This window comes from Oncorhynchus clarkii, chromosome 20 (assembly GCF_045791955.1).
Source record: "Oncorhynchus clarkii lewisi isolate Uvic-CL-2024 chromosome 20, UVic_Ocla_1.0, whole genome shotgun sequence".
In the NCBI taxonomy this organism is placed as follows: Eukaryota; Metazoa; Chordata; class Actinopteri; order Salmoniformes; family Salmonidae; genus Oncorhynchus; species Oncorhynchus clarkii.
The window spans coordinates 11,418,099-11,430,317 of NC_092166.1; the positions used below are offsets into that span (position 1 = coordinate 11,418,099).

The 12,219-nt window shown below is 40.5% G+C and overlaps 1 long non-coding RNA gene across 1 annotated transcript; it reads left to right on the forward strand.

The window, feature by feature from the left end:
* Positions 1-10,331, forward strand: LOC139377262 (uncharacterized). Its single transcript, XR_011627992.1, has 4 exons — positions 1-128; positions 2,886-2,985; positions 3,110-3,160; positions 10,212-10,331. It is a non-coding gene; the product is annotated as an uncharacterized lncRNA (long non-coding RNA).
* The last annotated feature ends 1,888 nt before the right edge of the window (positions 10,332-12,219 follow it).

The window sequence follows — 12,219 nt, forward strand, 5'->3', positions numbered from 1 at the left end:
CTTGCTTGGCATAGGAGTGAAAATGGACTTCCGTAAAGTTGGTGCAAAGTTCTAACGCATTCAACAATATGGCAAAGAATGGATTACATATAACAAACATACGACATGATGACTGTGACTGGTCTGTGGTGAGTAGCTAGCTATGATACTGTGATTTAACTAGATAAGTACATAGCCTCTGGCTAATGTGTAAAATCATATAGAGGAAATTTGCATAGCCAGCTGACGATTAGATGTAACGTTAGCTGGCTTGCTATCAATACATTTTCCACTGGAACTGGTTTGCTAAGAAGATCCCTCAGACAAAGATATTGATAACTTAACCAGATTTGGAAGTTAGGTAGCAATCTACTTTTACGAGAATACGCATGTTGTTTGGGTTCTTACTTGCTCTCAATAACTCAGTCCCTGGCGGTTTTCTGCCTTTACTGTAATGGAATTGGGAGTCATGATCAACGTTGGTTAGCACTAGCTATCTAGCATTTGTGGGCTTCATCTGCTACTAGTGCTAAAACAACATCCCTGTTCTCTTAAACAATCTATTGTGTATTCTCTATGGTAAAAATAAATGAAGGATGGTACTTGTCTAGCCTGAGTACCAGTCTTTTTAGCTAACATGCTACAAATATGTGGCAGCAAGCATTCAGCAACACTACTTACAGAACAAAAATTAAGTGCTTTGTAAAACTAAAACAAGCGGCAACTGAGTTAAACGAGACAAAACCTTAAAAGGAAAACTACATCCAAAAACTGTTTCAAAAATATATATATTTCTGTATTTTGAAAGTTACATATCTTGAAAACTTGATTGCTGACAACCAAAATATGTTGGGACTATATCAACAATGGACTAATGAATCAAATGGGTGACGTTTTCCTTTAACTTGAGTATTGAAACACATGGTTGGGATGGTATTGGGCCAGATTTAAGAAACATTCATCCTGAGGTGTTATGAAACATGACATGGTGTGTTGTAACACCAAATAGTCAAGAGTTGTGCAACATCTTGCCAAAGACTGGGAGCACTAACCCGGAAAAGCTTGAAAACATTATTACAGTGTTTCGAGTCCTGTGTAGTGCAGAATTAAATTCCTTCTCTTTTGCGTTGTTTCCTCTCTCTAAAGCTCCTAAACACTATGATGCTGTTTTGAATCCTGTCTAGTGCAGAATTAGATCCCTTCTTCTGGAGTTTCCAAATACTGTAAATGGGAGTTCCTCCTCTTTTTGTATATTCCCTGCTCTTATATGGTGTGTTGATAAACTCCTCATCAGTAATTCTAAAAGGTCAAATGTACAGTATTATGTTCAAACAAAAGGACATGAGAATTTTTTGTTGTTGTGAAATTACAAATTAATACGTTTGTCCAGGATAATAATTAATGAGTATAAAATTACTTTTTCAAGATATGATTGAAGCTTCAAATGCTTTATATTCTATTTGCAAATTATAAAATGACAAAACATTAAAAGATCTTAAACATTTTTATATTGATAGACATTTTTATATTTAGAAAGATCTGTATGTAAGATATCAAAACTATGAAATAACACATGGAATCATGTAGTAACCAAAAAAAGTGTTAAACAAATCAAAATATATTTGATATTTGAGATTCTTAAAAGTAGTCACCCTTTGCCTTGATGACAGCTTTGCACAGCTTTCGGCATTCTCTCAACCAGCTTCATGAGGTAGTCACCTGGAAGTAATTTAAATTCACAGGTGTGCCTTGTTAAAAGTTCATTTGTGGAATTTCTTTCCTTCTTGCGTTTGAGCCAATCAGTTGTGTTGTGACAAGGTAGGGGTGGTATACAGAAGATAGCCCTATAGAAATGGACATTAGACCGGTGGAAATCTGTCCTTTGGTCTGATGAGTCCAAATTTGCGATTTTTGGTTCCAACCGCTGTGTCTTTATGAGATGTAGAGTAGGTGAACAGATGATCTCCTCGTGTGTGGTTCCGACAATGAAGCATGGAGGAGGAGGTGTGATGGTGCTTTGCAGCACTCCATCAGATGACCTGGCCTCCACAATCCCCTGACCTCAACCAAATTGAGATGGTTTGGGATGGGTCGGACCGCAGAGTGAAGGAAAAGCAGCCAACAATGTGCTTAGCATATGTGGGAACTCCTTCAATACTGTTGGTGGTTGAGATTGAAAGAATGCCAAGAGTGTGCAAAGCTGTCATCAAGGCAAAGGGTGGTTATTTGAAGTATAAATATAAATTATATTAAATATAAATTCTATTTTGATTTGTTTAACACTTTTTTGATAACTACATAATTCCATATGTGTTATTTCATAGTTTTAATGTCTTCACTATTATTCTACAATGTGGAAAATAGTACAAATAAAGAAAAACCCTTGAATGAGTAGGTGTTCTAAAACCTTTGACGGGTAGTGTGGCCCTGAACATTTTGATTGTAACAATATTTATAAACTCACAAAGTTGCCTGGCAACTGTAGCCTATAATTAGTGCCAAAGTCTACCCTAGGAAAAAATATATTAACATTATTTAAAATGTTAATTAAAATATTGACAGAAAATCAAATCGATATTTATAATCAATCAATATTTATGTTTTAAACCATTTGCAATTTAAAAACATTTCATTATATGAGAGACAGTCTGCCAAAACATTTTGTGTTTGGCTACATTTTGTGTTTTCACACCACTCTCTTAAAAACTCAATGACTCACATTGAAGAACCACTTTGGGTGTTTCAGAGTACATCCATTCTGTTTTGAAATATATTCAGTGTATCATAACACTTACATTGGGTTTACATTTAAAAAAAACTCCAAACACCAGGTCTCAGCTTAGGTGCACTACTTTTCATGGTTTTACTACACAATGATGGTTTTATGAGTCTCTCTATTTTAACAGTTTGGTGGATTTGCTGATCGGCAGTGTCGTGGGAACACCCCTACCATATCAGGAACAGAAGGCTGAGGAAGTACGAGGCCAGACACCAGTCCCACTTCAGGTTAGTCACTTTTGATCTGGTCATAGGTCAAAATACTATCACTTGTCTGTCCTGGAATATAGCTAACAACCACTGATAATGTAATCAGTGCTGTGTGTACCAACTCTACCTTGTTTTTCTACAGATGGAGGACAGGAGAGGTGGTTTGTCATGGAGTCCCCTGACTAAAAGACAGGTTTACACAGATGTCTGGGAGAGAGTGGAGTGTTTCTGAGAGGATTGTTTCTGTCTTTAAAAATGTATTATGATTGACTGGGCCTGGCTCCCCAGTGGGTGGGCCTGGCTCCCCAGTGGGTGGGCCTGGCTCCCCAGTGGGTGGGCCCCTGCCCAGTCATGAGAAATCCATAGATTCGGACCTAATGAATTTATTTCAATTGACTGATTTCCTTATATGAACTGTAACTGTGTAAAATCGTTGAAATTGTTGCATGTTGCGTTTATATTTTTGTTCAGTATACATTGAACACATGGTTTCCATGTGTTTGGTGAAATTCCATTCACTACATTTTGGCCATTATTATGAGCTGTTCTCCCCTCAGCAGCCTCCTGTGTTGTGCAATGTCCACATGTAGCCTACACCTGTAGATATATTAGGGAAAGATCTAACAGTGGACATAAGGAGAGACAAGACAACACAAGCCAGTTATAGAAAACTGTGTTGACAGCTGAGCTGACTGAAGACCAGGTAATCAACTGGCAGTTGTTGGTATCGATTCACGGTAACATGTGATCATGGGATTACATGACGTGACAAAACTTCAAATTGGAAGCTATTTTTGTAGCAAGGTGTTGTAGAAGGTGTGTCTCATGACACAAATTCCAGACACGGGTACTTCTTGCTATCTTGGTATAGCTGTGATTTGTCAGAGAAATATCAGCTAGCTAGATGGATAGCCAGCTGTAGCTATCCCCAAGCAATGCTAGCTAGCTAGCTTCTGTCAGATTGGCTAAACACAAGGTCAGCGCAGGCTTTAGCCTACACATAGAACTGAATCAGCAGATCATCTTGAGATGGCAGGTCACTCAGGAGGCGACAAGTCTTCAACTTCAGAACTTCTCTCCATAGCAAATTTAGCTCAGCTTTCCTCACTGTCACTAAGTTACTCACTACTACCCTTGTTTGTTTGTTGTAAATGAATGGCAAAGACACACCCAAGAAACACCCACATTAAACCACACCCAGAAAGACAACTCTTGTTTGGGATTCAATAATGGCCGCTGCATTTCTTAATGAGCACCGGAAGAAACACATGCAGTTCACCTTTAATGCCTCATGATGCAAGAGGCAGACTGTGACTCAATTAAAATTCCTAGTAAATCTGTCAATCAGTTAAACCATAAAAATTAACGATTTTCCCTACGATATATCACATGCTATCCGTATCGAGTGAACTTTTAGCTGTTTTATGTAGCAATCTGCAGTTGCTACATCCATTTTTGGACTTGTAAATTAATTATATGTATCGATTGATTCTTGAAGAATATAACATATTGAACTCATGAACTTAGTTAAACTGTAATATCCCATCAGAACCCAAAATATAAGATAGTTTACTTACTTTTCGCAAATAAACACTGGAGTGATAGATGTGCAGAAGATGAATGTGCAAGTAGAGATACTGGGGTACAAAGGAGCAAAAAATATATAAATAAAATAAATAACAACATGGGGATGAGGTAGTTGGATGGGCTATTTACAGATGGGCTATGTACAGGTGCAATGATCTGTAAGCTGCTATGATAGCTGATGCTTAAAGTTAGTGATTTTTGCAATTCGTTCCAGTCATTGGCAGCAGAGAACTATATTGTTTGTTGAAATGTAAACAAACAATATAGCGTAGCACCCCGTATTATCGGCACGGTCAACAGCGTTGAATAAATATATTACCTTCAACAGTGTTATCTTGTGATGAAACCATCAATGTTTTGTGATTATTGGTGTTGTAAAAATGCTAGCTAACGGGTTAGCAGTTAGCATGTTTGACATTTCAGTGGAAATACTACTACTATCAGCTTTTTGAGTGGTTTAGCAAAAAAACAATACATCCCGTATTATCGACATACGGTCCCCAGTTATTGGCCACCTTAATATTTTGTTCAATTACTAGATATATCTGTTTACTTTTGTTCAAAAAAAGAGATAAAAAGTTGGATATTAAATTATGTGTGGTCTGTCGTGCAGTCGAAATTTACAATATACAGCGTGTCCCACAAAATGTGTCTATAATCTATAATTTTGATATCATGGATAGCCAGTCCTTGCAGCCATAGCTGTCTATGAATTTCAGAGTGGTAATTTCTCCAGCCACATCCCTCAGCTTTTTACCAAAACAGGTGTGGGGAATATGCTTTGCTATTGTTTCAGTTGCTTATTGCCGCTTTAATACAGGCATGAGCTAACATAAATTTGAAGTTCAGCAGAGGCCGGTGCAAAGTACTGTGCCACTGCATAATCTCTCCATGTGCACAATGTATACTCTCAGAAACATTTCTAAGCATGCACATAGAACCTGGGGTTCAAGTACCTTTCCTTGGTTGAGCAACTTGGTTGATGCTATGTAGAAAACATCCCACTCGAGAAAAAAAAATGTATATCACGTTTGCTAATGACTTAATGTCAATAAAAAACAACTGATGTTGATCTGGCATCTTTGCCTGGCGAGAAATCAAACAAGTCCAATGGTTTTCTCCTCATTTCAAAATTGGTAACTCAATAACATTGGTTTGGCCTTTCCTCCAAATAAATACATGGTTTGACAAAAGCAAAAACATATAGATGTTTCTAGGTGTAACTAAATGTAGACATTTCCACGTGAAAGAAGTGATTGTGTGGGGAGCTGTGGTCCAGAGGTAACACTCCCGGCTCTATGCACATATAAGACTCCCTGCCAGAGACCAGGGTCCCAATCCTCGTGTGCTTCTCTTTGTGTCTTCCCTTCACATACAGTGCATTCCGAAAGTATTCAGACCCCTTGACTTTTTCCAAATTTTGGTTACATTATGGACCTTATTCTAAAATGGATTAAATTGCTTTCTTCCCCTTCATCAATCTACACACAATAACCCATTATGACAAAAACAGGTTTTTAGAAATGTTTACAGGGGCTCCCGTGTGGCGCAGCGGTCTAAGGCACTGCAGTGCTAGAGACGTCACTACAGACCCTGGTGCGATCCCAGGCTGTATCACAACTGGCCGTGATCGTGAGTCCCATAAAGCATCGCACATTCAGAGACTTACCCGCTGTCTCGCCTGTGTGTTTAGGGTCATTGTCCTGTTGGAAGGTGAACCTTTGACCCAACCTGACATCCTGAGCAGGATCTCTCTCTACTTTGCTCCGTTCATCCTTCCCTCGATCCTGACTAGTCCTCCAATCCCTGCCTCTGAAAAATATCCCCACAGCATGATGCTGCCACCATGATTCTTCACCGTAGGGATGGTGCCAGGTTTCCTCCAGATGTGACGCTTGGTATTCAGGCCAAAGAGTTCAATCTTGGTTTCATCAGACCAGTGTCTAATGGTCTGAGAGTCTTTAGGTGCCTTTTGGCAAACTCCAAGCGTGCTGTCATGTGCCTTTTACTGAGGAGTGGCTTCCGTTTGGCCACTCTACCATAAAGGCCTGATTGGTGGAGTGCTGCAGAGATGGTTGTCCTTCTGGAAGGAACTCTGGAGCTCTGTCAGAGTGATCATTGAGTTCTTGGTCATCTCCCTGACCAAGGCCCTTCTCCCCCGATTGCTCAGTTTGGTCAGGCGGCCAGCTCTAGGAAGAGTACTGGTGGTTCCACACATCTTCCATTTCAGAATGATGGAGGCCACTGCTGTCTTGCGGACCTTCAATGCTGCAGAATTTTTTTGGTACCCTTCCCCAGATTTGTGCATTGACACAGTCCTTTCTTGGAGCTCTACAGACAATTCCTTCAACCTCATTGCTTCATTTTTGCTCTGACATGCACTGTCAACTGTGGGACCTTGTATAGACAGGTGTGTGCCTTTCCAAATGATGTGCAATCAATTAAATTTACCACTGGTGGACTCCAATCAAGTTGTGGAAACATCTCAAGGAAGATCAATGGAAACAGGATGCAACTGAGCTCAATTTCAAGTCACACAGCAAAGGGACTGAATACTTATGTAAATAAGGTATTTCTGGTTTTAAAATGTCTAAAAACCTGTTTTCACTTTGTCATTATGGGGTATTGTGTGTAGATTGATGAGGATTTTTATTTTATTTAGTCCATTTTAGAATAAGGCTTTAACGTAACAAAATGTGGAAAAAGTCAAGGGGTCTGAATACTTTGTCTATCAATAAAGCATTAAAAAATATACGGAAGGAGAGTGACTCTCCACTACCACTCCTTAAAAAAAAGTGATTGTGCAAAATTATTGATTGATAATAAAGACTGGTTCAAAACCCTTGAACTGATTGTTATGGCACGTAGATTAAATACCACAGTCCAGTAGTGCAGAATACATATTAGGAACTTCCTCATGTAGAGTGAATTCCATAGTCTTATGCAGAATACATATTAGGAACTTCCTCATGTAAAATTGATTCCACAGTCTAGTAGTGTGTCAGGTTACTCCAGAGAGAAACCAGATACAATCACATGACATGTAATAAGCCAGAGGTTTCTGAAATATGAACTCAGCTCATCTGTGGGGTATGAGAATGGTTTTGTAACCAGTCATTACTATGAGTGTGAGCGTATTATTTATCCTAGACTTAAATCGGCATGACATTTCCTGTTGTTCAAAACCCACAATTCTGTTGCTGTTGTTGTTGTTGTTGAAACAGGCGTGTCGACAATGTGAACTTGTGGAGAATACAAAAAAACTATGACATCTGGTGGCAGTGGTAGGATGTGTGACGCTGCTAGTTATTGTCTTGTGATAAACAGAGAGAAATTAAGTCAATCCCCACAATCTCTTAAGGCCAGGTGGATGAATTATTTGACCCAAATAAAGTATAATAAGAACAACTTTGTATTTTTCAGTTCAAAATCAACCGTTTGTCTTAAATACTTTATTTTACCTGGTTAAATACAATGACATTTTTATCATCCAATCGAATGACTGTTCACAAACTTTTTTGTTTAACAAAGCTCCTGTGGGAGAAAAGTTATCGAACAGGTGGAAGAACCCATTGAACTGTGATAGCTCCATTCACGAGATGAGTACAAAGTGAATTTGGGTTCAAATGTCAAAATTAGTGCCTGAATAACAGAGCGTCAAACTGCTCAAGACTTAAATCAGGTCACAGTGTCACGAGCAGAATTGATGAGTGGATGTTCGCAAGATCTAGTAGTGATGCAGTACCATAACAGCTCTGTAGATTTGGATAAGCCAGTCTGAGGTCAAGTTCAAATGACCTGACTGTTAACTGTATTAGGTGGCTTTGTGGGCATCCCCAGACTGTGCGTCAGGCCTGGACTTGGAACAGTTCTATAAATAAGGGGTACATGTGTTTATGGAAATGAATGGCAGCTTTGTTGGCTGTTACACGGCTTGTAGGGGTCATGTGTTGGAGTGTCATGCTCTCTTGGAAGGAACTGTGTGTGTGTGTGTGTGTGTGTGTGTGTGTGTGTGTGTGTGTGTGTGTGTGTGTGTGTGTGTGTGTGTGTGCCTGCCTACATGGGAGAGTCTAGAGCAGGGCTCCAACCCTGTTCCTGGAGAGCCTCCCTCCTGTAGGATCACTCCAACCCTGTTCCTGGAGAGCCACCCTCCTGTAGGATCACTCCAACCCTGTTCCTGGAGAGCCACCCTCCTGTAGGATCACTCCAACCCTGTTCCTGGAGAGCCTCCCCCCTGTAGGATCCCTCCAACCCTGTTCCCGGAGAGCCAATCTCCTGTAGGATCCCTCCAACCCTGTTCCTGGAGAGCCACCCTCCTGTAGGATCCCTCCAACCCTGTTCCTGGAGAGACACTCTCCTGTAGGATCCCTCCAACCCTGTTCCTGGAGAGCCTCCCTCCTGTAGGATCACTCCAACCCTGTTCCTGAAGAGCCTCCCTCCTGTAGGATCACTCCAACCCTGTTCCTGGAGAGCCACCCTCCTGTAGGATAACTCCAACCCTGTTCCTGGAGAGCCTCCCTCCTGTAGGATCCCTCCAACCCTGTTCCTGGAGAGCCTCCCTCCTGTAGTATCACTCCAACCCTGTTCCTGAAGAGCCACTCTCCTGTAGGATCCCTCCAACCCTGTTCCTGGAGAGCCTCTCTCCTGTAGGATCACTCCAACCCTGTTCCTGGAGAGCCTCCCTCCTGTAGGATCACTCCAACCACAGTTGTAATTTACATGATTCAGCTTTATCAACCAGTGCATTATTAGAACCAGGTGCATCAGATTAAGGTAGGAGTGAAAACCTACAAAACGGTAGCTCTCCAGGAACAGGGCTGGAAAGACCTGGTCTAGAGAAGAGTCTTGGAATCAAGCCATCAAAAATCAGGACTTGGTTCCAACATGTGGAAGAAAGAGTAGAAGTCAGAAATGTTGAAATCATAGGTTGGAAAGATTAAGAAAAGCTGTTTCCACAATTGGGACAGAGGCTGGGTTCAATTACAAAATGTGCTCCCTTTGAAAATTAATTCACACAGATGTAAAATCACTTAATTTGAAATGGAACACAGTCTCTTGTTCAGTCACCATGGTGCCACCTGGTGGGTTATAAACTTAGGCAGAGCATCGCAAGATATTAGATGTTTTCAAAACATCAAAAGTAGTCTAATGTCAAGATGAATCCACGTTCCACACACACTTTATACACTATTATCAATACCAAATAATTTCTGAGTAACAATTCAGTACCTTACTGTGATTACTTTTGACAATTTTAATTGAAAACAAACAAAAATAGCTTCTTAGCGAATGGCAATTTCTCAAGCAAGAATTTTGCTAGGACTGTCTGGGAGTGGTCTGAGTCAGGAGGGGAAAACAGAAAACTTGCTGTTATTTGCAGAGAGGTTTGGAACACTCTTTCCTATTGGTCTATTAACTAATTTACCACATGTTGAGGTCACCATGGAAGGCCAAAACTCCATCCCACTAAAACAGGCAGAAATTTCAGGTGGTCTTTTCAAACAGCTATTACACTAAAAGGGCATTATCATAATTGTCACAGTATTATTCCCACGACATAATGTGTAAATATTTCTAAAAACAAGGGCAAATCCCATTATTTTCTGCATTGGGCCTTTAACGTTCCAGTTGTTTTGTTCCCTTTGTCCCGACTGTAGTTTTCCAGCAGGCCTAATTGTCAGTGGAAAACTACCATGGGAGTCTCCAATGGGTTGATCGGGGTGGAATGTGACTGGAGCAATCTAGCATGGCTGTCCACTAATTCAAGTCACTTAAAGCAACCCTACTAGGTCGTAGGTCGCCCTTCTAGGCCAGAGACCAACAAAACTCAGGTATTTATCACTTTTATGTCATAAGTGCGGTAATATATGTTGGCAATATATATAAAGTGAAGGTACATTGAAGGTTCATTTAGACTGGAGAAATCAACGACAAAACAGGTGTGTGTCTCTGAGGTGTGAGATATGGTGTCTCTCTTAGTTGTGTGATATTGTGTCCCTCTGAGGTGTGAATACTGTGTCTCTCTGAGGTGTGGATACTTTGTCTCTCTGAGGTGTGGATACTGTGTCTCTCTGAGGTGTGGATACTGTGTCTCTCTGAGGTGTGGATACTGTGTCTCTCTGAGGTGTGGATACTGTGTCTCTCTGAGGTGTGCAATATTGTGTCTCTGAGTTTTGCGCACATACAGTGCCTTGCGAAAGTATTCGGCCCCCTTGAACTTTGCGACCTTTTGCCACATTTCAGGCTTCAAACATAAAGATATAAAACTGTATTTTTTTGTGAAGAATCAACAACAAGTGGGACACAATCATGAAGTGGAACGACATTTATTGGATATTTCAAACTTTTTTAACAAATCAAAAACTGAAGAATTGGGCGTGCAAAATTATTCAGCCCCTTTACTTTCAGTGCAGCAAACTCTCTCCAGAAGTTCAGTGAGGATCTCTGAATGATCCAATGTTGACCTAAATGACTAATGATGATAAATACAATCCACCTGTGTGTAATCAAGTCTCCGTATAAATGCACCTGCACTGTGATAGTCTCAGAGGTCCGTTAAAAGCGCAGAGAGCATCATGAAGAACAAGGAACACACCAGGCAGGTCCGAGATACTGTTGTGAAGAAGTTTAAAGCCGGATTTGGATACAAAAATATTTCCCAAGCTTTAAACATCCCAAGGAGCACTGTGCAAGCGATAATATTGAAATGGAAGGAGTATCAGACCACTGCAAATCTACCAAGATCTGGCCGTCCCTCTAAACTTTCAGCTCATACAAGGAGAAGACTGATCAGAGATGCAGCCAAGAGGCCCATGATCACTCTGGATGAACTGCAGAGATCTACAGCTGAGGTGGGAGACTCTGTCCATAGGACAACAATCAGTCGTATATTGCACAAATCTGGCCTTTATGGAAGAGTGGCAAGAAGAAAGCCATTTCTTAAAGATATCCATAAAAAGTGTTGTTTAAAATTTGCCACAAGCCACCTGGGAGACACACCAAACATGTGGAAGAAGGTGCTATGGTCAGATGAAACCAAAATTGAACTTTTTGGCAACAATGCAAAACGTTATGTTTGGCGTAAAAGCAACACAGCTCATCACCCTGAACACACCATCCCAACTGTCAAACATGGTGGTGGCAGCATCATGGTTTGGGCCTGCTTTTCTTCAGCAGGGACAGGGAAGATGGTTAAAATTGATGGGAAGATGGATGGAGCCAAATACAGGACCATTCTGGAAGAAAACCTGATTGGGATGGAGATTTGTCTTCCAACAAGACAATGATCCAAAACATAAAGCAAAATCTACAATGGAATGGTTCAAAAATAAACATATACAGGTGTTAGAATGGCCAAGTCAAAGTCCAGACCTGAATCCAATCGAGAATCTGTGGAAAGAACTGAAAACTGCTGTTCACAAATGCTCTCCATCCAACCTCACTGAGCTCAAGCTGTTTTGCAAGGAGGAATGGGAAAAAATTTCAGTCTCTCGATGTGCAAAACTGATAGAGACATACCCCAAGCGACTTACAGCTGTAATCGCAGCAAAAGGTGGCGCTACAAAGTATTAACTTAAGGGGGCTGAATAATTTTGCACACCCAATTTTTCCGTTTTTGATTTGTTAAAAAAGTTTGAAATATCCAATAAATGTTGTTCCACTTCA